Genomic DNA, 25781 nt, shown 5'->3' on the forward strand with positions numbered 1-25781 from the left:
CAAGGGCAAAGCAATATTTCTGAAGTAATGTGTACGTGTATATACACAAGTAGTGTCTCTGGCACCATGCTATTAATGTCAGTTACTTGTGAGGTTTAGCGAAAGGTGGCATCTTGGCAGAGACAACCTTAGACTAAAACTATACTAGTTTTAATATTTTATCAGGACTCTGTGTCCAAAGTGCTGAATGCTATCAAGAGCTTGAGCATTTGATTCTCTTCTCCAGGGACGACTTCTAGATATAAAGTGCACATTTTGGTTTTTGGAAGTGGTATTAAAAACACGCAATACAAAAAAAGAGAGGCAGCAAGAGTGGATTCATTGACTCTTTGTGAAAATGGTCAGGTAGAAAACTCTGCTTACACTTTTAAGTGTAGGATGTACTGTCATCTCCTGTGGAACTGACTGAAAGCATTGTACTAATTGTCTATAGACCTTTGGCTATGGTTGAAGAGAAAGCTGTACAGGTCAGGGTTGAAAAACACTATGCATGTCAAGGTGGAGATGGGTGGGATGATGCCAAGCTGGCATAAAGCACATTTTTGCCCTTCTCTGATGCTGCACTTGTTATGTGCAGGGCCACTTTGTATGCGAAAAGTATATCAGCCTGGGAGGAAATGTGCGCATCCACACACATACATGCACATAGTCAGTCCATGAGCCAGAATTAAGGTCGCGCGAAATTTGCATTTGTTTGTCCCTTGTAAGATTAACCTGTTTCTGCTTATGTGGGTGGTGCATGTTTTATGCTGGCCTTAGCTCTTCATTTCTTTGATGTTAAGTGTTTGGCTTTTGTGAATGATCTGGGTAACTAGTTTGTTGTCACTTATCAACCTTAGCTGTCTTTTGAGATGAAGTATTGTTTTTTATTTAATATATTAGTCAGCCCTGTGCAGAACTGGACAAGACCTAGGACCCAACCACTGCTGCTTTAGCAATAGGCAGCAGCACAGCTGATTGCTGGTGTAGGTTGAGCTGATATATTTGGGGTGAAGGAGTCAGAGGAAGATGAGTATACAGCTGGGGATGTTGGGGGAGGAGTGTGTGTGTGTGTTTGCACCCTCTGGAAAGAATAGCCTGCCAGGAATGGAAGGAAGCACAAAGTGTAGGTTGTAGTAGGAGCTGTTTAGTTTTAATTCTCCCCCGTGCAGCCTAGAGAACTTCATAGTCTTTTATCTTTTGGTTCATTCCCTCAGTGTATCTCCTATTTGGCTTATCTGACTTTTCTGAGAACAAAACAATTGCAACAAGCCAATCATTAAACACCAGCAGTTTTTATTAGATCTCAGAATATCTTCCTTGCAGCAAAGGACCCTTGCAGCTTCACTCCCATACAAGATGCTTGTTGCTATAGTGTGAAGCCTACTCTCTGTAATTTGTACATTCTCTCATATAGTGGGCAGAAGCCATAGAAGGCAATGAACTGCACCCACCTACCCAAAGAAGCCGAGCCAGAAATTAAATGCACACCAGGAAAAGACTGATCAGCTAACTGCCTTTCCCAATACAAGATGAAATACTCTACAACTGAGATTTGTGTGGGACAAATAAGCAGTGTGATGACCACTGTGCCTGATAAAAAGCTGATGAATACAATCAGTTTTACATACCTCTGATAATCTATCACTGAAAAAATAACTGATATTTTATGCATTTAAAACAGAAACATAGAAAGGATGTAGACAACTAATTCTTTTCTAAAGAGTGATATATATATATAGAGAGAGATATATTTCTTAATAACCCATAGTTCCTGGTGTTCTGCAGAGCTGTGATTGATTCTTTGGAAATCCATGAATTACGTAATGCTCCTCTCCCCCTTTACCTACCTTCAGACCACATAACTTGAAGGTTCAGGCCCCATGATAAGCTCTTTATCTGAATATTATGACAATGCCTGACTGAAGAAAAGGAGCCTTGCACCATCCTCCGAACATGGCAAGATGACAGTGAATCTAATCTCTGGTGGAAGAGACCCACGGTCGTGGGTTCATCACTAAGATTCTCTATCAGGCATTCCTGGTCCCTGCAAGGTGTGGCCTGCCCCATCAATTGAAGTGTCTGTTTTGATTGAAATCATTGCTCTAGGGCATGGAGAGAGGCAGTTTGAGACAGCCAGGTTTGGGCTTTGTAAATGAGGTCCAGGACTTGGGTTCTGTACTGGGTTGGTGAGTAGTGTGGTGCACAGTTAGCAGATAGGCTGCAATGTGCTGTACAGCAGCACTTCCTGGCTGCCTGGGGATATCCAAGGTATAATGTATGACAAAAATCTAGCCTGGAGGTGATAAAAGCATTATGATGATGTTCTCATTCACCAGGGAAGAGTTTTTTTTCTTTTGGACAGTCACAGATAGCTAGGTAGCCAAACAGGCTTCCTACTGGGAGTTCAGGAGCAGAGACAAGTCCACCAGATCCCTAAGGTTGTGCACTACAGTCACTATCAAGGGAAGGATGCCATCAACTGAGATCAAGTTTGCCAGTGTTCTCCTCTGCTAACGAGCATCCCTTCTGATCTATGATGATTGAACCAACTGCTTTCTATCCATGGGTGAAACCCTGGCTCCGTTTACATTAATGGCAAAACTCCCATGGAGTTCACTGGATCCATGATTTCTGTCAATGTCCCTATTTTTACTCAGAGACTGGAAACTGGACTCAGCAAGAGAGAGGCATAGAGTGGGGTGTCATCAATATATATCTAACAAAATGGCTGATATTTTTGTATAAAGATTAATTGCTAATATATGCAGTCAGCTCTGGGAAATTAAAATCCATACCATGTGCCTTACTTTGGGTGCTTGACAGTTTTAAATTCTCAGCGTTGTTATGATTTGTTAAAGAAATCTGAACCACTGTGTCGATTTATTATCACAATTCAACTAAATGACAATGTTTCTGTTGGTTGTAAAAGCCTTGAAAAGCATTTTAGAATGTAATGTTGAAAGTATGCAGCTCTGATAAATATTGAGTTTGGTTTTGGTGTTGTATTTTGATGATTTCCAGATTGTATTTAAGCTCCTGAAGGTGTTCCTACCTTTATTGATTTTGTTCCGGATGTCCTGACTTGTTCCATCATCCTGGCTAATGGTGCTGCCCAAGTATGTTAATGTTTCTGCGTTGTCTCTCCCTATAATATCTCCCTATCCATCAGTCTGCTCTTCCCATTCCTTGTCCACCAAAATTATACTCCTTTGTGCAATGTGCTGCTTTCCTTCTGAGCTCTGAACAGAGAAATGCCTAAACACTAGGGGTGTAGTCATAACACTAAACCAAAGTTATTGTTAATTTATTTTTCAAAAGATGTTTTTTCAACTGAAATTTAACTGAGGGCCTGTTTCCTCAAATTTAGCTCAGATGCATAAGATTTGAATGCATAAGTGATGGATGGCTCTAATTATGCTGCTTGCCAAAAAAATAAAATTAGTTATTGTTTTTCTTTTTGTTTGTTCTCTCTTTCCAAGGATTCTTCAAATCACCTTAAAGAGGGGGAAAATCATTCACTTCTCTTGTTTATGTTTCGTACAGGTTCTTCAGTGTTTTTCTATCTTTTGGCAGCAAACTGTCTTTTTACAGATCACATTATCATCACTTGCTGTGCCCTGAGTACTGGAGGCACAGTAGGATCCAGAATATAGACAAGCACAAACAGACTATGCAGGGAACTTAAAACCTTTTTGTATTTAAAGCAGTTAGTTAGCAATTATTTTCATTTTTACGCCCTTTTCAAACTTTCATCCCTTCCTGGAGTATGTCAGCAGAAATATTCTAGTTTACTAGCCACCATTTACAGGGAAATCAACTATCTTTGTTTCTCTTCATCTGCAATTTAATGAGGAAATGAAAGTGGGGGGAAATAGCCAGAGTTAGAAGACAGCAATAGTTTGACCTGCTCTCATACCCTGTGGATAAACCAGACACTTCAACGCTGAAGGTTCAAACCTTTTGACGTTCATTGCTACCAACATAAAATACTTAATGTTTTGGAAGGCTTATTTTTGACAATGACTCATGCCTCATTTGCCTCTATTTGGGTTTAAAGGCATACACTGCACTATTCCTAGTAAAAGGGTCAAATACTTTGTTGTTATGATAAACCAGCCCTTATCCTTATACGGTGTGTTCAAAAATAAAGCTTAAAACACATTAGTATAGCGTTTATTTTTCTTTAGTAGGAAACTATTAGTGCTAATTCCCTTCTCAGTACCTCCTAGCCTCCAGGATTTAAACCAAGAAATTCCTAATTGGCCTTAGTGTTTCAGCCTCAGTAATTTCTCCTGATGAGCCTTCTATACATTTATGATCTTCTTTATGAAAAATTGCTTCCTGCTGTCTATTATAAATCAATCTCTCTCTAACTCTGTACTTATGCCTCTTTGTTCTATTATCTTTATAGAGCAGCAAAGAGTAGTTCAATTTGATGTTATCTGTTCCATTTCAAATTTTATATGATTCAGTTTAATTGCTCCACAATCATCTCTTTTCTAGGTTATATAAAGCTATGCTCTCCCACTGTAAACTGACATTGTACTATAGCCAGTACCTTACTGTACCTGCTGCACTGTTTAGAAAAAGGACAATTTATCAGTACTAACCAGATGCTCATAAAAGGGATCATCCCGTCCCTTGCTTGACTGCACAAAGATCTGAGGGTGCATAGAGGGTGAGCTTACCCAAGCTGAAATCAGACATTTGATTGCAGTGTAGATATACCCTATATGATGCAAACTGTGGAGGATGCATGTGCAGGAACAAGAACATAGGACTGTCTGTTGCACAGACCCTTCAGTGCCTGTTTCTATTATGGTGAATATTTGGATCTTAGAGCCACTTCCGCCTTTGGACTGTAGTAGTGCCCACAGGAAGGCTCTACAGTTGTTGGGGGTGGGGCACTTGCCCCCTTGCATCCGCCTACTACAAGGCTGGGGCTGAGGATTTAGTCCTACGTAATGTCTGAAACTGAGCTGTTTCTGGCATGGATAGCTTAGTCTTTGTATTTAATTGCTCTTTGAAGGATGGCAGACAAGTTCCAGCTTAGATTTCGTCCTCCCTCTTTTGTTCCAGAGTTTAATAACCAGGATGACATGCTGAATGGTACCAGTGCACCTTAGACAGAATAACTCCATTTTCTTCTACCTCCAAACATAATGATTCTTTTTTGTTTTTTCCTCTGCCACTTCTTTTCGCAGTTTGTTTGTCTAATTTGTTGTCACTCTGTGTTTTAATTTATTGGATATTTTTCTCTTTCTGCCCTACTCAAACTCCCTTTCTGTTGATGACTTTGGAAGGTCAATTCAAGTGTCAACATTGTTTTGGGAGGGTGGGGGGCATGCCCAGAGTTTATGAAGAAAATATCAGAGAAGGATGAAGAGAGAAAAAATTACAGTGGGAGGGTGGAGTCAAGCACACCAAAGTCTATTTAATCTTTGGTCATTGACACTGGAGCCAAACCCTGGCCCCACTGAACTCCCATTGACTTCAGTGGATCTAGGATTTCACTCTATGGCTATGTCTACACTTGGAGCAAGAGGTGTGATTCTTAGCTGGAGCAGACATACTTAGGCAATGTGGTAAAAACAGTAGCGAGGTGGTGTAGTGTACAGCCAATTGGAACACACACAATAAAATAGATCTCTTGCAAGCTCCTTAAGCACTGAATGATCACTGGACCCAACAAAGTCAAGTTAAATTTCCAGTGAAAGCCAATTACATGCAATAACTAAAGACTGTAAATGTTAGAGGTGGGCCCAAGGGACAAGAGCCAGAACCGACTCTGGATCTGAATTTTGTTTACATTCTGGCCACCAGTGAAATTCTGATCTGGATCAAGATTCAAACCTTTCCAAAATCCTATGGGGTGTCTGGGGTGTTGACTACTTGAACTCTTTAAACAGCAGGATTTGGTAACAGATTGAACTTCCATAATCAGAAAATACAGAGTTAACAATCTGTCCTAGAAAACACAAAAGGCATTTGCTATATTCTGACAAAGGTATTAACGTCTTCATATAAAGTAGTGCTTTCTAAGCAAGGATCTTAATCTGGCAATATTACAAAGGTGATAAAAGAAAGATTTAGTAACAGATACGTTTCCTTGGATTTATCTCTTATTGAACATTTGCAGCAACCAAGACTTTTATATTAAAGGATGCTAAAACTGAATTATTGTCAGAATTAATCACCAAAGAAGTAGTCATGCCTAGCATGTACCCAGGACCAATCAGTAACATTTCAGTCTTGCTCAGGTTTAAATCTCATAAAATTCCCCATCATCCATGGCTGAACATCACACAATCTGTTAACACTGTTTCAGTGGCAACAGAACTAGATAGCACTGTTGTATCTGTATGTCATCTACATAACAGTGAAATGCTATCCTGCAACTGAAATCTGTTTAATATTATATGTGTTCAGAAATATACATGATACATTTTATGAACTGTCCTTTGTCAAACTCTGTATAAACTTGTCTATAAACTAAATAATTGGTTTAGTTTTCCAGTCACTATATGGGAAGTTAGTTTATAAGTGGATCAGTCTTCCCAGGGGACATTACAACACAAGCAGGGAGCTGCAGAAGAGAGACAGTATCAGAGCACAGCTGACCTTGTGAGGCCAGGAAACCCTCTGGAGACAGTGGAGGGAAGGCTATGGGGCCTGTGGTACTGCTGCAGAGAAGCAAAAGGCCGCCAAATGATTTGAGACACAAGGAAACTGCCTGGGGAAGAAACAGCAGTGAAGGAGAGGTACAGTTGGGGGCTCAGGGCTGCATTGTTTCGGTGGCTGTTTTTCCCAGCTATGAGACACATAGGAAAGAGGGAACTTGCTCAGATCTATCATTGTCTGCCATCCTCACTCCACTGTCTCCCCTCAGCCATTATAAAAAACAGTCTGACACAGGTGAGGGGTGTAGGCTAGGAAGTGCAAACCCTTACATTTTACTCATAGAGTCCTGCAGGGATCACTTATAACAGTTGGCATAGGATCAATATCTTCCACTCTGCACCATGTTCAGATGCTATAATGACCCAAAGTTGCAGGAAAGAAATATCTTCACCCCCACCACCCATGCTACCTGCTATCATACCTCACCCCCCTAGTTATTTTTCCTCTTCTGGCCCCAGGGAAGGGAAGCAATATGAAATACTCAGTCCAGACATCCTGCAGCTCCGGGATGAAAGAGCCTTAGGCACTGGATCTAGCCTTCTGACATGAGTTAGGCCTCACAAAATCATGACATTTTATTATTATTTATACAACAATAGTACCTAGTATCTTATTCATGGACCTGGTTCCCATTGTGCTTGATGCTGTAAAACATACCAGAAAGACAGTCCCTGCCTGAAAGAATTTACAATCGAAGTTTAAGCCAAGAGACGACAGATGGGTACAGACAGACCAATGGGTGAATACATGGAGTAGCGAGACAACATTGGTTAACATGATAGGCCGTTGTCTCAGTTTAAAAAAGAGTGGCTTAAAAGTCATTGAATTTTTTAGAAATAATTTCTTGTTTCTTTTATTTGCCTCCTGTATTTTGATTCTTTGAGTGGAGAGGGGGCTAGGCTGGAAAAAGTATCTTCACAGTGAGGAAAGGAGTACTTGTGGCACCTTAGAGACTAACAAATTTATTACAGCATAAGCTTTCGTGAGCTACAGCTCACTTCATGAAGTGAGCTGTAGCTCACGAAAGCTTATGCTGTAATAAATTTGTTAGTCTCTAAGGTGCCACAAGTACTCCTTTTCTTTTTGCGAATACAGACTAACACGGCTGCTACTCTGAAACCTTCACAGTGAGGGTTTCTTTTTAATTAAAGTTCTGATTGTCAGGTAAACCCTTGATGGCAGGATCTTGGGCTTTCAGAAAAAAACATTAAATATCATGAGTAGTGATAAAAACATGAGAGTTAGTGACAGTGTGGAAGGGACTCTCTCCCTCTCCCTCCCCCAAAGGGCTAGGGGTCCTTCAAGGAAGGAGGTGGGAGAAATTCCACAGGGGATGTGGCAGGAAGAGGGAAAATGTAGAGGAGATTAAGGCTCCAAATGGGGCTGCAGGAAGGAATCTGACAAAAACTTAATGTAAGAGAGAGGCTGAAACCACCTGAACACGATCCATGTCTGAACATCAGTTGCCCCTTTGACCTTCTGGAGATTGGCCTATAATTGCTAGAGTCAGGATGTATTTCCCCATCCAGTGATTTAGGTTCAGAAATATATGCAAGACATTTGATCACCCATCCTTTGTCAAACTCTGATCCAGTGGCAGAAACCACCCAAAATCTAATGAAAAATGTCTGTTTTTGTGAGCTATTGAGACAGGAAGGTGGACATTTCTGCCCTTTTGGCCTAAAATTTGTGAAAACAGTTCGCCTGAGCCCTGATTGAGGCTAGGGTTTGGAAGCAGGTTCAAGAGGCAATCTAATCAGAATCTGCACACCAGCCATTTCTGCTTAATATAAAGAGATTCTTAGCTTCAGGTGAAAGGATTTTCTTACACTGGTCCCCACTTTGGCAAAGTACTTAAGCAAGTGCCTAATTTTAAGCACACAATTAGTCTCATTTGAACTAATGTGCTTAAAGTTGGGTGAGAGCTTAACTGGGGTCATAATTATTAGCATCCAGGCTGTATAATTTGTTTCCTTTCACCCCCGAAGTCCCTTGCACGCCTTCCATGCCTGATCCCAAGGGAAACTCAGACTGGACTGAAATACCCATGAAATATAAAAGACTATTGTACAATTCATTGCACAGTATATAGACCATAGTACATAGTTTCTCTTCTGTAGGAATACCCAGGGACTTCCTGAACTGATAACTGAATTACCAACAAGCCTTTAAAAATATATCTACTAACTAAATTCTTTCTAAGTATATTTTGTACTCCCATTGGTCTGTATTTAATGTATGTTCAGTTACAAAGATTGTTCAGGGATTAACCATGGTGAAAGCCATTTAATATTACTTCAAATCAGACATATTGTTACATCACTATTCACTGTTTTTCAACTTTTTATGTACTTTTTTTTTTTACCCAGTTCTATCACTTTCTCTAAACCCCTGAGGATTAGAACATCAAATGAAGAGCCTAATCACTGTTTTAGGGAGAAAATAATGAAAAAGAACATTACCAAGATTGTAGTAAAATCTTAAACTGACACAATTGAGGTGACTGAGAATATAGGCAGGAGCTCATCTGTCTGGTTTCTGAGGAAATTACTCATAAGAAATACTGTTCCTCCTAATTAAAAGTAAAGAACAAATTTAAAAGAGTAGACAAATGCTTCAAAACATCCTACAGAGAAATCTATAGGGGCACATGTTGGCCATTCTCCAGGTAGAGCAAAGTGAAGTTGAGACATTAGCCTCAAGAGATTTATCCCTTTTATCTAGTTATTTTGTTTGCTCTGTTCTTAAACATGAAGAATCCTTGCTGTTTGGAATGGCTGACTTGAGTATCCTGGATGCTATGTTAGACGAAGGAAAGAAAAGAGCACAAAGGGTTATCTGTAATGAAACTGCCCCAGCTGGCTTGAAGGTTAAGAAAAAGATGAAACATTTGATAAAACGAGGTCCTTGTAGACTAAATATATTATGGAAGATAACAGGATCTCATTGCTGTGAAACAGATTAAACCTATCAAGTAACAATGTAAACATTATCAGGATTTCTAATACATTAATGTATTAATGTCACTGATATCATTGCAAACCAATGGCCTGGCTTGTGTGTTGGATTTACTCCAGTGGTTTTCCTGTATGCTAAAAGCTTTGGATAGTTTTGCCAAGTTTACAGCTCTAAAAATGTCATTTTATGAATAGATATGAGAAGAAAGGAAAAGCCAGTCAAAATGATTTAAATTTGAATGCAGATGAAGTAGTGCTGAGGAAACAGCACTTAGGCCTGTCCAGCAGTTTAGACAGGCATATATAAGGTACTAAAGCATAGGAGACTGGTACACTCTATTAAAATATATAATAGTGTTATAATCAGTAATGATCTGAGGTTTGAGTTAGATCCTATAAAGATAGATGTCACTGCAGTCTTAATTTATGAAGGTCTAGCAGTTATTTGCCACAATATTTTGAATTCTTCCCATCAACACTTCTGTAAATCATTTCAAAGAGAATGCAGAAAATAATTAGTATGCAGAGTTCTTGAAGAAACAATATTGATTGTCTTGCTCTGTATTTTATATCTTGTCTCAACTGTGCTACAGCTTTCTGTGTCATGTTAGTGTTTAAGGAAAATGTTTAATTTTACACTTCCCACCCCCTCAACGTATGAAATATTTTGACATAGATGTAAATTGGTGGAGTGGGTCAATTGGTTCAGCAATAAAAGGACAATCCTTCATTCAGCAAGGTTTCCTATTCAAGGTTTTTTTCTTGAGAGTTGAGTGCATTATTTTACAACAAGCAAATAATAAATAATAACTAGCTCTTATAACTAGGAAATAAAACTCCATGGGATACATTTTGGTTGAGTTTACTGATGGACCTTCAGTGCCCAGTCTTGCTTCATTATTCCACACTATGCACTTGCGTGAGGCATAAAACAGTGTCAGATCTCTGCTTCCTGAGGATGAGGTAAGACCTTCATAGCCTGTCAAACAGGACTAGGATTATCAAGGGGAAAGGATTACATTCAGTACACAACCATTATACAACCCATATACAATAAAGAACAGATATATTAAGAACATGCCTAGTATTTAAAATGTGGATGATGGCAGCTCAAAACAAATTTGAGAATATTGTAGCCTATAATTTTTTCAGACATTATTATGAATATTAAGTTTGGCACTAAAATAAACCAGAAATAAATTAACTGTATATGTGTGTGACAATAAAGAAAGATATACTTTAAAATGGCTAATGGTCTGGAGTTTTTGGGTAGGTTTCAGCAATGCTCCATCAGGTCTTAAATCTTCTATAGTGGAATGAATCTTGAAAATCTATTTCAGTCCTGACAAGGTTATGAGCAGCCAGGGTCACCTTTTCATGCATGATAGGAATAACTTGTAACCCAAGCATTGTGAAAAAGTATTAAATGCTTGTGACAAAGATATTAGGATTTTCCTAGAAAGGATTACAATCCAAAGGATTTCTGTGGACATGGACACTGGAGAGATATGAAGACTTTAAAACCAGAGGGAGATTTTATCTCACAGATGCTTCCAATATACAATATCGTTCTGTTAGAAATCCCCACAAGGACTGATTTATGGAGGGAAGCAATAAAGGACTCTGCTGTTTTAGAAAAGCCAACAGCTGGTTTTCAGGGGAAATGACAAGAATTTGAACTCTGATCTTATCTGAGATAATCTGAACAGTTTGTAAGAGGACACACCTCCAGGAGAAACCCTAACTTTGTAGACTAGTTTACATATAAATCAGACATTGCACTGGAAATTGATATATTTATTGATTTCTTGTACAATTTTTGGTCCTCAAGCTTTTGCGATAGTATTCTGTATATATGCCCTGTTAAGGCTAGGTTATGAAAGTGGTTAGATGGCCACACAAGAGGGGAAAATGCAAAATGCTTTCTCGAGTGAGCAACTCAACCAAATGAGGTCCAGAAAGAGTAGGGCCATCATCCCACTCTTCTCCACACCAGCTTATACAGCAGGGGCAGCATTCAAGGAGGCAATCTGCCCTATCCTAATGGATGGAGCAGTAAATGAACTCCTGTGCTCAGGAAGGAACAAATTCCCCAGTGCTATGTAGCTCCAGCCCAATGGACAGCTTTGGCATACATGTCACAATGTATTGCTTACGTCAGGAGAATACAAAGCACTTGCTTTCACTAATACAATAAGTAAAAAAAAAAAAAAAGGGGCTTGTGGCCCAGAAGGAGAAGTATAGTGCAAGCTTATTACATGTTGACTTTATAACTGGAAAGAATCGGTGTTGAATAACTGGTTCTAAGTGGCAGGTTTCAGAGTAGCAGCCATGTTAGTCTGTATTTGCAAAAAGAAAAGGAGTACTTATGGCACCTTAGAGACTAACAAATTTATTTGAGCATAAGCTTTCGTGAGCTACAGCTCACTTCATCGGTTGCATCTGATTCTCTTGTTAGTATCCTTGCTTCTTCCATAAGAGTAGATGTAAAGCCTTATGAACATACATGTCAGACCAAAACACTTAAAGACACGGTTGCCTTTTCCTCAGAATTCAGTTGAAATACTTCATTGTTTATATTAAATGGGCCCCCTTTTGTCTTTGATTTAATGTTATGACTTTTTCAAGTCTACAGGGTCAGAGGTCACATATTTACACTTGGTCAGAAATTGAAAATGTAATAATGCTGTGAACTCCTGGATCCTATTGATTCCTAGTGTTTAGGGGTCACCTGCCTTCTGAACAGTTACAGTGTGTGACCTCCATTTGCAATATCTGGATTTGTACACTTTGGTGAATTGAAACTTAAAATTGGGACTTTTAAAAAAGTGACTAACTATATAGCTAAATCTACCACAGCTTTACCATGGTGATTCCTAAATTTCAACGTCCTCGCCCTACATAGTCTCTAACTACAGTACTTTCCCACTCCTTTAGTACCATATTTAGTACATAACGGTACATAAAGTTTGGTTTTGGCTATAATAGGCACTCTTCAAGCAAGGCTACCCAATTTTTTCTTGTATTTTCCCTCCCTCTTCTTAACAACAGAATTCCAGTTCAATGATATGTCAAGTTTCAGAAACTCGTTTCAAACTATTGTGGCTGCAGCATCCAATCTGACTTGTGAAGATTATGGTCTCTATAGAACAGCAAGGACTTTAACAATCTCCTAGTTAATGTGTTAAGACACTTCATTCTATGCCTTATGAAAGTAGTATTTTTAGCGATATCTTAAATATACTTAGTACATTCATGGTATTCTATAAAATATACAATGATTTCAAGAGAACTTTCCAGGAAATGTTGGTTAGCTGTCCCCGTGTCCTTTCATTGCTGGGTCACTGTAACTCTTGCTCAGGTAAAGTTCACACTAACGTGAATTGTTAATGTGCAGAGAAGATATGGCCAAAATGTGAGTAATTCAGAAAGCAGTAACTACCCAGAAGTCTGGATGCATGTAGCTCTGATATATGTCAAAATGCATTCTGAACTTCAGGGAAATTTGGCTCCAGATCGGATTTGCATCTGAACATTGTCTCAGATCCCTCTATATCACCAGAAAGTGTTAGGTGCTGTACTTTCCCCTTGCCTTTTTTCAAAGGAAGCAAACTTACAAATGCAAAAGCAGATCTTTTCCATTACTTTCTTTTTAACATCTGTACAAGTTTTTTAAAATTATTTTTTCACATTATTACTTTAAACAATTCCCCATCTTAAAATGTCCCTCACTAATTTTCTTTGTGTTGTAGAACTTAGCAAATCTAGAAATGCCAGAAGTTCTAATTGTTGGTCCTCAGAAATAACCATAAATGAAACAAGTTTATGAAAACTCAACATAAGTCCCTGTCAGTGAAGTGTGAACATGATGTAGCGCTGGAGATTGAACCAGAGTCCTTAAAAGCAGATGGTCTTTCAGGCTGCTGCACATCTACAATATAAAATAGACAGTGAATAATAAGACATGATGGGGCATGTGTTTTGTTGAGTTATACAGTGCCACTGCTTGGAAAAAGCGAGAGTCACATGGACTTGCCACATACCATTGGGTGGCATTGTCCTTGCTTAGAACATGCCATCAAGAATCTTACAGATTTGTACAGTTTTGTTTTCTAAAAATTATCTCTCTGTATAAAGAAGTGTATTTTATAATTGGCTTTAGTTTTTTTTTCAAACAAATCATCTTGACTGCTAAAATCAAGTAATGATAAAACTATAATCACTATAATTATCATAGTTTTCTAAGTATTACTGTGTACAGTTTTAATTAAAAAGTCAAATTTTACCAGCAATTATCACACAGTGCTATCAGATTTCTAAATACAGTTATGCCTCAGTTTTAGCATATCGTAATTTATAGTTGGAAAGGGAAAGTGAACAGGAAAGGTTGCAATTATAGCTTTTGGTGGCTGGTTCTCTGGATTTTTCTTTTTAAAGCAGAGAACTTGTTTGAAATCTTGAAACTTTCCTGCTTAGAATGCCACCATATATGACTGAGGAATTCCCTAAAACTCCTGAATATTTATTTCATGTCCGCTGCTCAATTAAAATAAAGTCAGTTCCTCCGAAAATGCCACAAATCATTGAGAGTATTGATATCCTACCACCAGCAAACACATTCTAAATAAGAGTGCATATTACTCACTTAATTGGGACTACTCACATGTGCGAAGTTGAGCATGTGCATCATATGTTTGCAAAATCATGGAAGTAGTTCAAATGTTTGTGTCTCAGTTAAATTATGTAGCTAATCTCATATTTAGGCACTTAATTTAGAAGGCTAACGTTCAAAGGAGTTGAGCAACCACATTGATGCTTTGGCCATTATGTGTAATATTGTATAATGTAGTAATTGATTGTCTTGATGCTATTTACTTAGGGAAAATGTAAATTTAGTTGCACAGTATGTTAAATTGATCATGTGTATGTTTAGTATATGTGGGGTATGTATATTAGCCTAAATTCATTTGACAAAGTCGTGGAGGCCTTGCAAGACATGTTTGAACACCTGAGGTGACACTTGGAAGACACAATCGTATTTATTGGTATTCCTCCATGACTGCAATTTTAAAATAATAGTTCACAAGATATCCATACAATCTAATATGAATCTGAACCCTAGCTCTGATTTAGTATAATACATGAATTGATCACTTTACTCAGGGATCAGCAACCCTTGGCATGTGGCCCATCAGGGAAATCTGCTGGCAGGCCGGGACAGTTTGTTTACCTGCAGCGTCCGCAGGTTCGGCCGATTGCAGCTCCCTGCACTAGCTGTGGTTTGCCGCTCCAGGCCAATGGCGACTATGGGAAGTGGCATAGGTCAGTGGGAGCTGCAATCCCTGCTCTAGCCTAATGCTAATCCAAGAAAAGATAGACATTGGAATTCCTGCTTTCCCAAGCCCATTTCTAGTTAAGATTTTGGAGCAAATTTTCAAGATTGCTCCCTTTTGTGGGTGCAGTTTGCAGCTGCAGAACTTGGGTTTTTTTGGAACCTGCAACCAGGGGTGAAACTAACTTAAAGGACATGCCGGTACTCCAGAGTCCTGAGGAGGGGGTGGGGCCTCCACTGGAAGAGGCGTGACCTCTACCGGAAGAGGTGGGGACTTTAAATCCCCTGGCCCCTTAAATCAGGATTTAAAGGCCTGAGCTAGGGCTGTGGTAGCAGCAGCTGGGAGCCCTGGGCCCTTTAAATTGCTGACGGAGCCCCAGGGGTCCAGCAGCAGGGCCCGGGGCTCCGGCTGCTGCTACCCTCCAGGGCCCTTTAAATCATCCCCGGAGCCCTGGGACAGCAGCAGCAGGGCTCCGGTGGCTATTTAAAGGGCCCGGGGTGATAGAGGCAATGGGAGCCGTGGACACTTTAAATAGCTACCGGAGCCCCACCGTCACTACCCCAGGACTCCGGCAGGCTCCAGAGGCTATTTCAAGAGCCCAGGGCTCCCTCCTCCTCTAACGCCTGGGCCCTTTAAATCATCCCTGGAGCCCTGGGGTAGTGGCAGTGGGGCTACAGTGGCAATTTAAAGGGCCCAGGGCAGTACCTGTGTCAGGAACCCTGGGATCTTTAAATTGCCACCTGAGCCCTTCTGCCACTATCCCAGGGCTCCAGCAGCAGGGCTCTGGTGGCAATTTAAAGGGCCTGGGGCTCCAGCCACTGCTGGGAGCCCCAGGCCTTTTAAAATGCCTCCTGGGGAAGCTGATCCACCCTGATACAGCGCACTGGCTCTTGCCAGAAGGGGTGGCAGGTTTGTAGAAATTTTGGTGGTGCCCAGAATCTGCCCCTGCCCAAACTCTGCCCCCACACCCCCCACTTGCCCAAGGCTGTGGGAGTGAGTTTGGGTGGGGGAGGAGATCTGGGGTGCAGGCCCTTGGCTGGGACAGGGATTTGGGGTGCAGGTGCAGGCTCTGGGAGGGAATTTGGTAATGGGAGGGAATGCAGAGGGAGGGGGTGCAGGTTCTGGGAGGGAGTTTGGGGATGGGAGAGGGTGCAGGGGTGAGAACTGTGGGGTGAGGCTGGGGATGGGTCTGGGGTATGGCTGGGGATGAGAGGTTTGGGGTGTAGGCTCAAGGCTGAGGCAGAGGGTTAGGGTGCGGGGAGGATGAGGGCTCTGGCTGGGGTTAGAGATGAGGGGTTTGGGGTCTTGGAGAGGCTCAGGGCTAGGGTAGAGGGATCAGGGCTCTGGTGGGGCTATGGGCTCGGGGTAGGGCAGGGCTCGGGATGAGTTTGGGATGCAGGCAGGCTGCTCCGGGACTGGAGCCAGAGAGGAGGACTCCCCCCAGCCCTTTCCTCGCCGGCAGCAGCGAGCTCTGGGGTAGGGGCCCCCCTCTCCCCGACAGCAGCACACGCACCCCCACCGCTGTCACTGCACATGCTCCTAGGGCCCCTCTCAGGTCCAGGAATCTCCCTCGCCTTCCCTGTGGTGGGTGCCATGGGCCAGGGGCTGCCATCACGTGTGCACCTCATCCCCTGCTGCTACCCCTCACTGTAGCCTCACTGGGGGTAGAGGATGGGCTGCCCGTTGCCCAAGGTGGGGCAGGAGCAGTGACTGCAGGCGGGGGGGGGGGGGGGGGGCGGCTGTACTGGTGGAGGGTCCCACCGGAAAATGAAAGGGTCTGAGGGGAAAAGGCAGCCTGCCCTGCCACTTGTGGATGGCAGGCACTAGGACCCTGCAGCGGCAGTTGGTGCAGGGAGGCAGCATGGAGCTGCAGGGGAGAGACAGGGATGCTCTGCTGGGAGACCCAGTGAGGCACATGGGGGCAGCAAGGGGGGACAGGGGACATTTGGGGGAGGTATTGGGGGGCAGCAGGTGGGACCAGGGGGGAGACCCGGCCCCGAACATTGGTGCAGCTGGGCCCCTGGGCCCTCAATACTGCTGGAGCCACAAGCCCATATAACTCGCCTCTGCTACTTGCCGGTACACCGTATCAGGTCGTACCGGCTTACTGTCACCTCTGCCTGCAACTGAATAATGTGTTGAAGCGTAGGTATGTTCACCGCTACCACATTTCAGGTGCAAATCAGGGTCTCGGTTTCAAGTATTCCAAGTTGTACCTGTAATTCATTTTGCCACTGAAAAATTGCCACTGCAATAAGTGGCTGGACCTTCTCCAAAAGTTATCACAGAGAGTGTTGCAACAGAGAAGAATACTCCTCCTAAAAAAAAGAATCTACAGATAAAACTTAAGAATGGCTTCTGAATAAATTTGAAGGAAGTCTCAACCTTTGGGAGCATTGAGCATTGAATCTTCTGTTCTTAATTTTCTTAGTATTTCATTTGATCCCACGTTCATAACTATCTGCTAAGACATCAGAGCTTGTTCTGCTTTTTTTTGTAGTACAGCAATCTCCCTGAAACAAAGCATTTAGAAGAATGGCATTTTCCAACCTCCTAATAAGGAAAAGGTGCAAGGTGTTATTTCAGGACTCTACTTGTGCTGAGTCCCCTGACTGCAGAAGTTCTAGTTTAGTGATGAAGCCAAAGCACCAAGGGTAGGATTTTCAGAAGTACCTAAGGGAATTCGGTGTCCAGCCCCCACTGACTTCACTGTGCTTGTTAGGTGCCTGGAAAGCACAAAAGCTACCTAACAGGCAAACAACTTTAACACAGCAAATTAAAACCCTAGTGGGGGTGCCATTATAAGATTACACAAAATAAAGAGGGAATACTTACTGCAGTGCTAAGAAAAATGTAATAGGCTCCATTGAAGTAGCTATAAGGAGGATGGATGCAGTACAGTTCCTGTTGGATTGCATATATCCTAAAATAATCTCTTATTTACCACTATGTCTTCTGTGTCATCACTTCTAGCTAAATAATACAATTTTTCATCCACACCTAAGGAAATAAGCTTTCACATGTGCACTGCCAGCTTTGTGTCCTACAATACACCCTCATTTCATGCTGCCAGACACAAAGAGCAAATTACAGCAGGCGAATGGATCCTGCTATCCTGTACTTTGATTTGGTGTGGGTTTTTCTGTAGAGACAACTGCTGTTTATTCCCTAGCTTGCGTAGTGCAATGTTCTCATTCTTCCTCCCACACTAAACAGTATTGTTGTACTAAATTTAAAGGGCATTTCGAAAGCAGTATGTCAATTCACCCATTACTGCAATTGTGTGTTTTCCAGACTTGCAATATAATCTTGAATGCATTTCTTATTTGGATTCATAGATCTAAGGCCAGAAGGGACCATTAAATGTAGTCTGACTCTTGTATAATATAGGTATATTATTTCAGCCAGGTATACCCATATTGAGCCCAATAACTTATGTTTGACTAAAGCATATCTTCCAGAAAGGCATCCAATCTTGATTTGAAGACTTCAAGAGAGAGAGAATCCACCACTTACCTTGGTAGATTGTTCAACTGGTTAATCACCTCCACCATTAAAAAGGTATGCCTTATTCTAATTTGAATTTGTCTGGCTTTCACTTCCAGCCACTGTCTTTCTCCATTAAATTAAAAAGCCCTTTAGTACCCAATATTTTGTCCCAATTAAGGCACTTGTACACTATACTTAAGTCCTCTTGATCTTTTGATAAATTTAATTGATTGAGTCTCTTAAGTTTCACTATAAGGCATTATTTTTCCAGCCTTCTAATCAGTTTCTGGCTCTTCTCTACATCCTTTCTAATTTTTCAACATCCTTTTAAAAATGCTCACACTGGAATTGAATGCAGTGTTCCAGTATCAGTCTCACCAGTGTTTCATAGAAAGATAAAAATCACTTCCTAACTCCTACTTGCTGTTTCCTTGTTTATATACCCCATCAGACCTTTTTGCCACAGCATCCCACTGGAAGCTGGTGTTCGGTTTATCTACTGTGATCCCTAAATCCTTACAGAGTCACTGATTTCCAGGATATGGTACCCCAAGCTAAGTTTTTTCCACCCCATCAGAATTCAGAAGAGGTTTCTGCTCTGATAATTCCTATTTCTATTAGAATTCTGTTCCAGAGATTTCTTGGGCCTTTTGTTAGACTACCCCTCTGTAGCCTGGGTGGGGTATTTCATTAGCCCCAACTCCTCTGTAAGGCCTTTTCCTCAGCATGGTTTATTGTGTTTGTCCTTTGTTATACATAGTACAACATAAATACAACTGCTCAACTGAAAAATTCAGAGGCTTTCTCCTGCCCCAACTAGCCAGGGAGAAAACACCCCCCCACCCTTCCCCTCAAACATGTTCCCAACCCGGATCCAACTTCCTCTTCTAGTCTTCCTCCTGGGTTGTGAGTGTCAACTCACTCCAACACCCATCTGCACTGCCCTGTCCAGATGCTCCTCCTAGAGATGTCATTCCTCAGAATCTCGTAATCCTCTGGTTATCAGGCTTCTTCCACCACTCTCACTTCTTGCATCAGGCCCCAGCTCCCTCGCAATTTCCAAGGTCCCTCTGTGCAATAGGAGCATAACCTGCCTGGCTCAACATCCTGTTCCTCTTTGCACTGACCCCCCTCCCAGGCTTTTCCTAGACCAACAGCTCCTGCAGCAGCTTCTCTCCAGCTCAGCAGGTTCCCTCTCATAGGAAGCACCACCCAAAACTACATGATGTGTTAAGTGCCCTAATCACTAGCCACATGGCCAGCCCTAGACCAAATGGTGCCCCAGGTGGGGAGTGTCTTTGGTGCCTCCCTCCATTTGCTAACCTTTTGAATACTTATTTTTTATTGCATTTGTAGCCCATTTCTCTGTCATATAAGAAGATAAATTTTCACGCTAGGATCTGTAAATCTGTATATATTCATGCTAACAACAAAAACAGCACTCCGAGCCCAGTGCCCCCCAATCTGTCACCCCAGGTGGTCGCCTGGGTCACCTGCCCCCAAATCTGGCCCTGCCTGCTCAGACCAAAACCCATCACCCCCATCACCTTGGAGGCAGATAACTGGGCACAGGCACTGAAATCTGATTTAGAGTGAATAAATTTTTCCCTCCTATGACCTGTGTACACAGAATAGGTAGCAACAACATTGCCTAGGGTAGAAGAAGAGATAAGAAATTGCTACAATTATTATTTCTGAGACCTAGGCATTTCAGATGGTCAGGGAATAGTTTTCCTCTTCTAGGAAAATTCTTTGAGATTTTGAAAAATTTATTTGTCTCAAATCAGGATGAAAAGCTAATCTTGACATTTTTCACAAACCAACTTTCGATTTGAATGAATCAAAATGTTTTATTTTGACATTTTCAGAAACATTTTGATTATGATTTTTTAAATTTTGTATGACAATTAGCTTACGTTTCAAAAATCAAAAATATTTTTCAACGGTTTCTCCTCCCCCCCCCCACACACAAAAACACACCCAGAAGTTGAGTTTCAAAAATGTCAAAAAGGGACATTTTGACATCTTTGAAAGGCTGTCTTTTTTTTTTAATTGCACTGGGAAATTTGTGTAAATTGATCCTTTTCCAGAAACAGTTTTGGTTTCAATGAAATAAGATATCAGAATGTGCTAAAATAGCAGTGTTTCACTAAAGAGCACCTGAGTCAGCTCTATGTATGCTACCAAGGCTGTTCCAACCCTGAAGCAAAAGGTGTCAAACAGCTCTGGCTGCCCAGATGGCTGGCTTCTTGGGTTTCCCATCTGAGGGGTGAGTAGGCAGACAGCAACCAGGGACACCTGGGAGTTTGGCAGCTTGCTGGGGAGAAGGGGATTCTGATGGTATTTTTGATTGGGAAAAACCACAATGTTCTTGATGCCCAGGCAGTTGGCTTTTGAAATTTCACTCCTGTGAAAAATTTTGAGTTTTTGACCTTTCATATTGAGTCAGAGCACTTTTATTTTTTTCAAAAGCTTGAATGTTATAGTGAGCGTGAAATTTCATTTCCTGGCCAGCTCTACTCCAGTGCCTCCCATGCATGTGCACAAACAACTCAACTCACTCAAATGAGCTTTTACCAGTGCACAAGGCTCTGAAAGTCTGGATCTAAGTAAATTATTAGGGCAGATCCTGAGCTGCTGTAAATAATCATAGGGACACCAATGTCAAAAGGCATCTGACAATGTACACCAGCTGAGGATCTGTCCCATTATTTCCAGAAAATAAATGCTATATAGATTGCTGGGGCTCATTGTGGAGATTGCATTATTGTCTGGGGAGGGGTGGAGAAGCTAGCTATTGAATTGTGCTGTAACCTCTTTTAAAATGCATGGACTGCTTAGGAGTCTAATCATTTGGTTCCAAAGAATGGGTAGTGAATCACCTTTGTATGTCTGCCTCATGGCAGGACAGCTTTTTATTATTCTTTAAGCCATCCCTAATACAATTTTTTCTAATCTAACTTAGACTACTCCAATGACTTTGATGCAAAAAACTCCCTTAGCAGCTTGCTCTTTTCCTGTGTCTTTATAAAGCTTTTCTTAATACATAGTCTTTCTTCAGACTAAGAAAAGGAGTACTTGTGGCACCTTAGAGACTAACAAATTTATTAGAGCATAAGCTTTCGTGAGCTACAGCTCACTTCATCGGATGCATTTGGTGGAAAAAACAGAGTAGAGATTTATATACACACACACAGAGAACATGAAACAATGGGTTTATCATACACACTGTAAGGAGAGTGATCACTTAAGATAAGCCATCACCAACAGCAGGGCGGGGAAGGAGGAAAACCTTTCATGGTGACAAGCAGGTAGGCTAATTCCAGCAGTTAACAAGAATATCAGAGGAACAGTGGGGGGTGGGGTGGGAGGGAGAAATACCATGGGGAAATAGTTTTACTTTGTGTAATGACTCATCCATTCCCAGTCTCTATTCAAGCCTAAGTTAATTGTATCCAGTTTGCAAATTAATTCCAATTCAGCAGTCTCTCGTTGGAGTCTGTTTTTGAAGCTTTTTTGTTGAAGTATAGCCACTCTTAGGTCTGTGATCGAGTGACCAGAGAGATTGAAGTGTTCTCCAACTGGTTTTTGAATGTTATAATTCTTGACGTCTGATTTGTGTCCATTCATTCTTTTACGTAGAGACTGTCCAGTTTGGCCAATGTACATGGCAGAGGGGCATTGCTGGCACATGATGGCATATATCACATTGGTAGATGCGCAGGTGAAGGAGCCTCTGATAGTGTGGCTGATGTGATTAGGCCCTATGATGGTATCCCCTGAATAGATATGTGGACAGAGTTGGCAACGGGCTTTTTTGCAAGGATAGGTTCCTGGGTTAGTGGTTCTGTTGTGTGGTGTGTGGTTGCTGGTGAGTATTTGCTTCAGATTGGGGGGCTGTCTGTAAGCAAGGACTGGTCTATCTCCCAAGATCTGAGAGAGCGATGGCTCGTCCTTCAGGATAGGTTGTAGATCCTTGATGATGCGTTGGAGGGGTTTTAGTTGGGGGCTGAAGGTGATGGCTAGTGGCGTTCTGTTGTTTTCTTTGTTGGGCCTGTCCTGTAGTAGGTGACTTCTGGGTACTCTTCTGGCTCTGTCAATCTGTTTCTTCACTTCAGCAGGTGGGTACTGTAGTTGTAGGAATGCATGATAGAGATCTTGTAGGTGTTTGTCTCTGTCTGAGGGGTTGGAGCAAATGCGGTTATATCGTAGCGCTTGGCTGTAGACAATGGATCGAGTGGTATGATCTGGATGAAAGCTAGAGGCATGTAGGTAGGAATAGCGGTCAGTAGGTTTCTGATATAGGGTGGTGTTTATGTGACCATCGCTTATTAGCACCGTAGTGTCCAGGAAGTGGATCTCTTGTGTGGACTGGTCCAGGCTGAGGTTGATGGTGGGATGGAAATTGTTGAAATCATGGTGGAATTCCTCAAGAGCTTCTTTTCCATGGGTCCAGATGATGAAGATGTCATCAATGTAGCGCAAGTAGAGTAGGGGCATTAGGGAACGAGAGCTGAGGAAGCGTTGTTCTAAGTCAGCCATAAAAATGTTGGCATACTGTGGGGCCATGCGGGTACCCATCGCAGTGCCGCTGATTTGAAGGTATACATTGTCACCAAATGTGAAATAGTTATGGGTCAGGACAAAGTCACAAAGTTCTGCCACCAGGTTAGCCGTGACAGTATCGGGGATACTGTTCCTGACGGCTTGTAGTCCATCTTTGTGTGGAATATTGGTGTAGAGGGCTTCTACATCCATAGTGGCTAGGATGGTGTTTTTAGGAAGATCACCAATGGACTGTAGTTTCCTCAGGAAATCGGTGGTGTCTCGAAGATAGCTGGGAGTGCTGGTAACGAAGGGCCTGAGGAGGGAGTCTACATAGCCAGACAATCCTGCTGTCAGGGTGCCAATGCCTGAGATGATGGGGCGTCCAGGATTTCCAGGTTTATGGATCTTGGGTAGCAGATAGAATACCCCAGGTCCTGGCTCCAGGGGTGTGTCTGTGCGGATTTGTTCTTGTGCTTTTTCAGGGAGTTTCTTGAGCAAATGCTGTAGTTTCTTTTGGTAACTCTCACTGGGATCAGAGGGTAATGGCTTGTAGAAAATGGTGTTGGAGAGCTGCCTAGTAGCCTCTTGTTCATACTCTGACCTATTCATGATGACGACAGCACCTCCTTTGTCAGCCTTTTTGATTATGATGTCAGAGTTGTTTCTGAGGCTGTGGATGGCACTGTGTTCTGCATGGCTGAGGTTATGGGGTAAGCGATGCTGCTTTTCCACAATTTCAGCTCGTGCACGTCGGCGGAAGCAGTCTATGTAGAAATCCAGGCTGCTGTTTCGACCTTCAGGAGGAGTCCACCTAGAATCCTTCTTTTTGTAGTGTTGGCAGGAAGGTCTCTGTGGGTTAATATGTTGGTCAGAGGTGTGTTGGAAATATTCCTTGAGTCTGAGACGTCGAAAATAGGATTCTAGGTCACCACAGAACTGTATCATGTTCGTGGGGGTGGAGGGGCAAAAGGAGAGGCCCCGAGATAGGACAGATTCTTCCGCTGGGCTAAGAGTATAGTTGGATAGATTAACAATATTGCTGGGTGGGTTACGGGAACCATTGTTGTGGCCCCTTGTGGCATATAGTAGTTTAGATAGCTTAGTGTCCTTTTTCTTTTGTAGAGAATCAAAGTGTGTTTTGTAAATGGCTTGTCTAGTTTTTGTAAAGTCCAGCCACGAGGAAGTTTGTGTGGAAGGTTGGTTCTTTATGAGAGTATCCAGTTTTGAGAGCTCATTCTTAATCTTTCCCTGTTTGCTGTAGAGGATGTTGATCAGGTGGTTCCGCAGTTTCCTTGAGAGTGTGTGGCACAAGCTGTCAGCATAGTCTGTGTGGTATGTAGATTGTAATGGATTTTTTACCTTCAGTCCTTTCGGTATGATGTCCATCTGTTTGCATTTGGAGAGGAAGATGATGTCTGTCTGTATCTGTGCGAGTTTTTTCATGAAGTTGACAGATTTCCACTCTATACGGCTAAATTCAGTGCCTTGCATAATCACAGGTTTCAGAGTAGCAGCCGTGTTAGTCTGTATTCTCAAAAAGAAAAGGAGTACTTGTGGCACCTTAGAGACTAACAAATTTATTAGAGCATAAGCTTTCGTGAGCTACAGCTCACTTCATCGGATGCATTTGGTGGAAAAAACAGAGTAGAGATTTATATACACACACACAGAGAACATGAAACAATGGGTTTATCATACACACTGTAAGGAGAGTGATCACTTAAGATAAGCCATCACCAACAGCAGGGGGGGGAAGGAGGAAAACCTTTCATGGTGACAAGCAGGTAGGCTAATTCCAGCAGTTAACAAGAATATCAGAGGAACAGTGGGGGGTGGGGTGGGAGGGAGAAATACCATGGGGAAATAGTTTTACTTTGTGTAATGACTCATCCATTCCCAGTCTCTATTCAAGCCTAAGTTAATTGTATCCAGTTTGCAAATTAATTCCAATTCAGCAGTCTCTCGTTGGAGTCTGTTTTTGAAGCTTTTTTGTTGAAGTATAGCCACTCTTAGGTCTGTGATCGAGTGACCAGAGAGATTGAAGTGTTCTCCAACTGGTTTTTGAATGTTATAATTCTTGACGTCTGATTTGTGTCCATTCATTCTTTTACGTAGAGACTGTCCAGTTTGGCCAATGTACATGGCAGAGGGGCATTGCTGGCACATGATGGCATATATCACATTGGTAGATGCGCAGGTGAAGGAGCCTCTGATAGTGTGGCTGATGTGATTAGGCCCTATGATGGTATCCCCTGAATAGATATGTGGACAGAGTTGGCAACGGGCTTTGTTGCAAGGATAGGTTCCTGGGTTAGTGGTTCTGCTGGAATTAGCCTACCTGCTTGTCACCATGAAAGGTTTTCCTCTTTCCCCCCCCTGCTGTTGGTGATGGCTTATCTTAAGTGATCACTCTCCTTACAGTGTGTATGATAAACCCATTGTTTCATGTTCTCTGTGTGTATGTATATAAATCTCTCCTCTGTTTTTTCCACCAAATGCATCCGATGAAGTGAGCTGTAGCTCACGAAAGCTTATGCTCTAATAAATTTGTTAGTCTCTAAGGTGCCACAAGTACTCCTTTTCTTTTTGAGAATACAGACTAACACGGCTGCTACTCTGAAACCTTTCTTCAGACTGCAGCTCTTATTTTCCAAATCTTCTATCACTATAGTTGCTTTCCTCTGAACATTCTCCAATCTGTCTGTCTCTTAAGTGTGCTGCTCCAAACATATGCACAGCTCTGACTGAGGTCTAATTGTGCTGAGTGGAGTTGGATAACTTTGCTTATTTT

The 25781-nt window shown here is 41.9% G+C and overlaps 1 long non-coding RNA gene across 2 annotated transcripts in view; it reads left to right on the forward strand.

Annotated features, from left to right (window-relative positions):
• Positions 1-25781, forward strand: part of LOC122456263 — a 43579-nt gene that overhangs the window by 5185 nt on the left and 12613 nt on the right. The gene's annotated exons all lie outside the window — the stretch shown is intronic.

Source organism: Dermochelys coriacea, chromosome 12 (genome assembly GCF_009764565.3).
Source record: "Dermochelys coriacea isolate rDerCor1 chromosome 12, rDerCor1.pri.v4, whole genome shotgun sequence".
Lineage (NCBI taxonomy): Eukaryota > Metazoa > Chordata > Testudines > Dermochelyidae > Dermochelys > Dermochelys coriacea.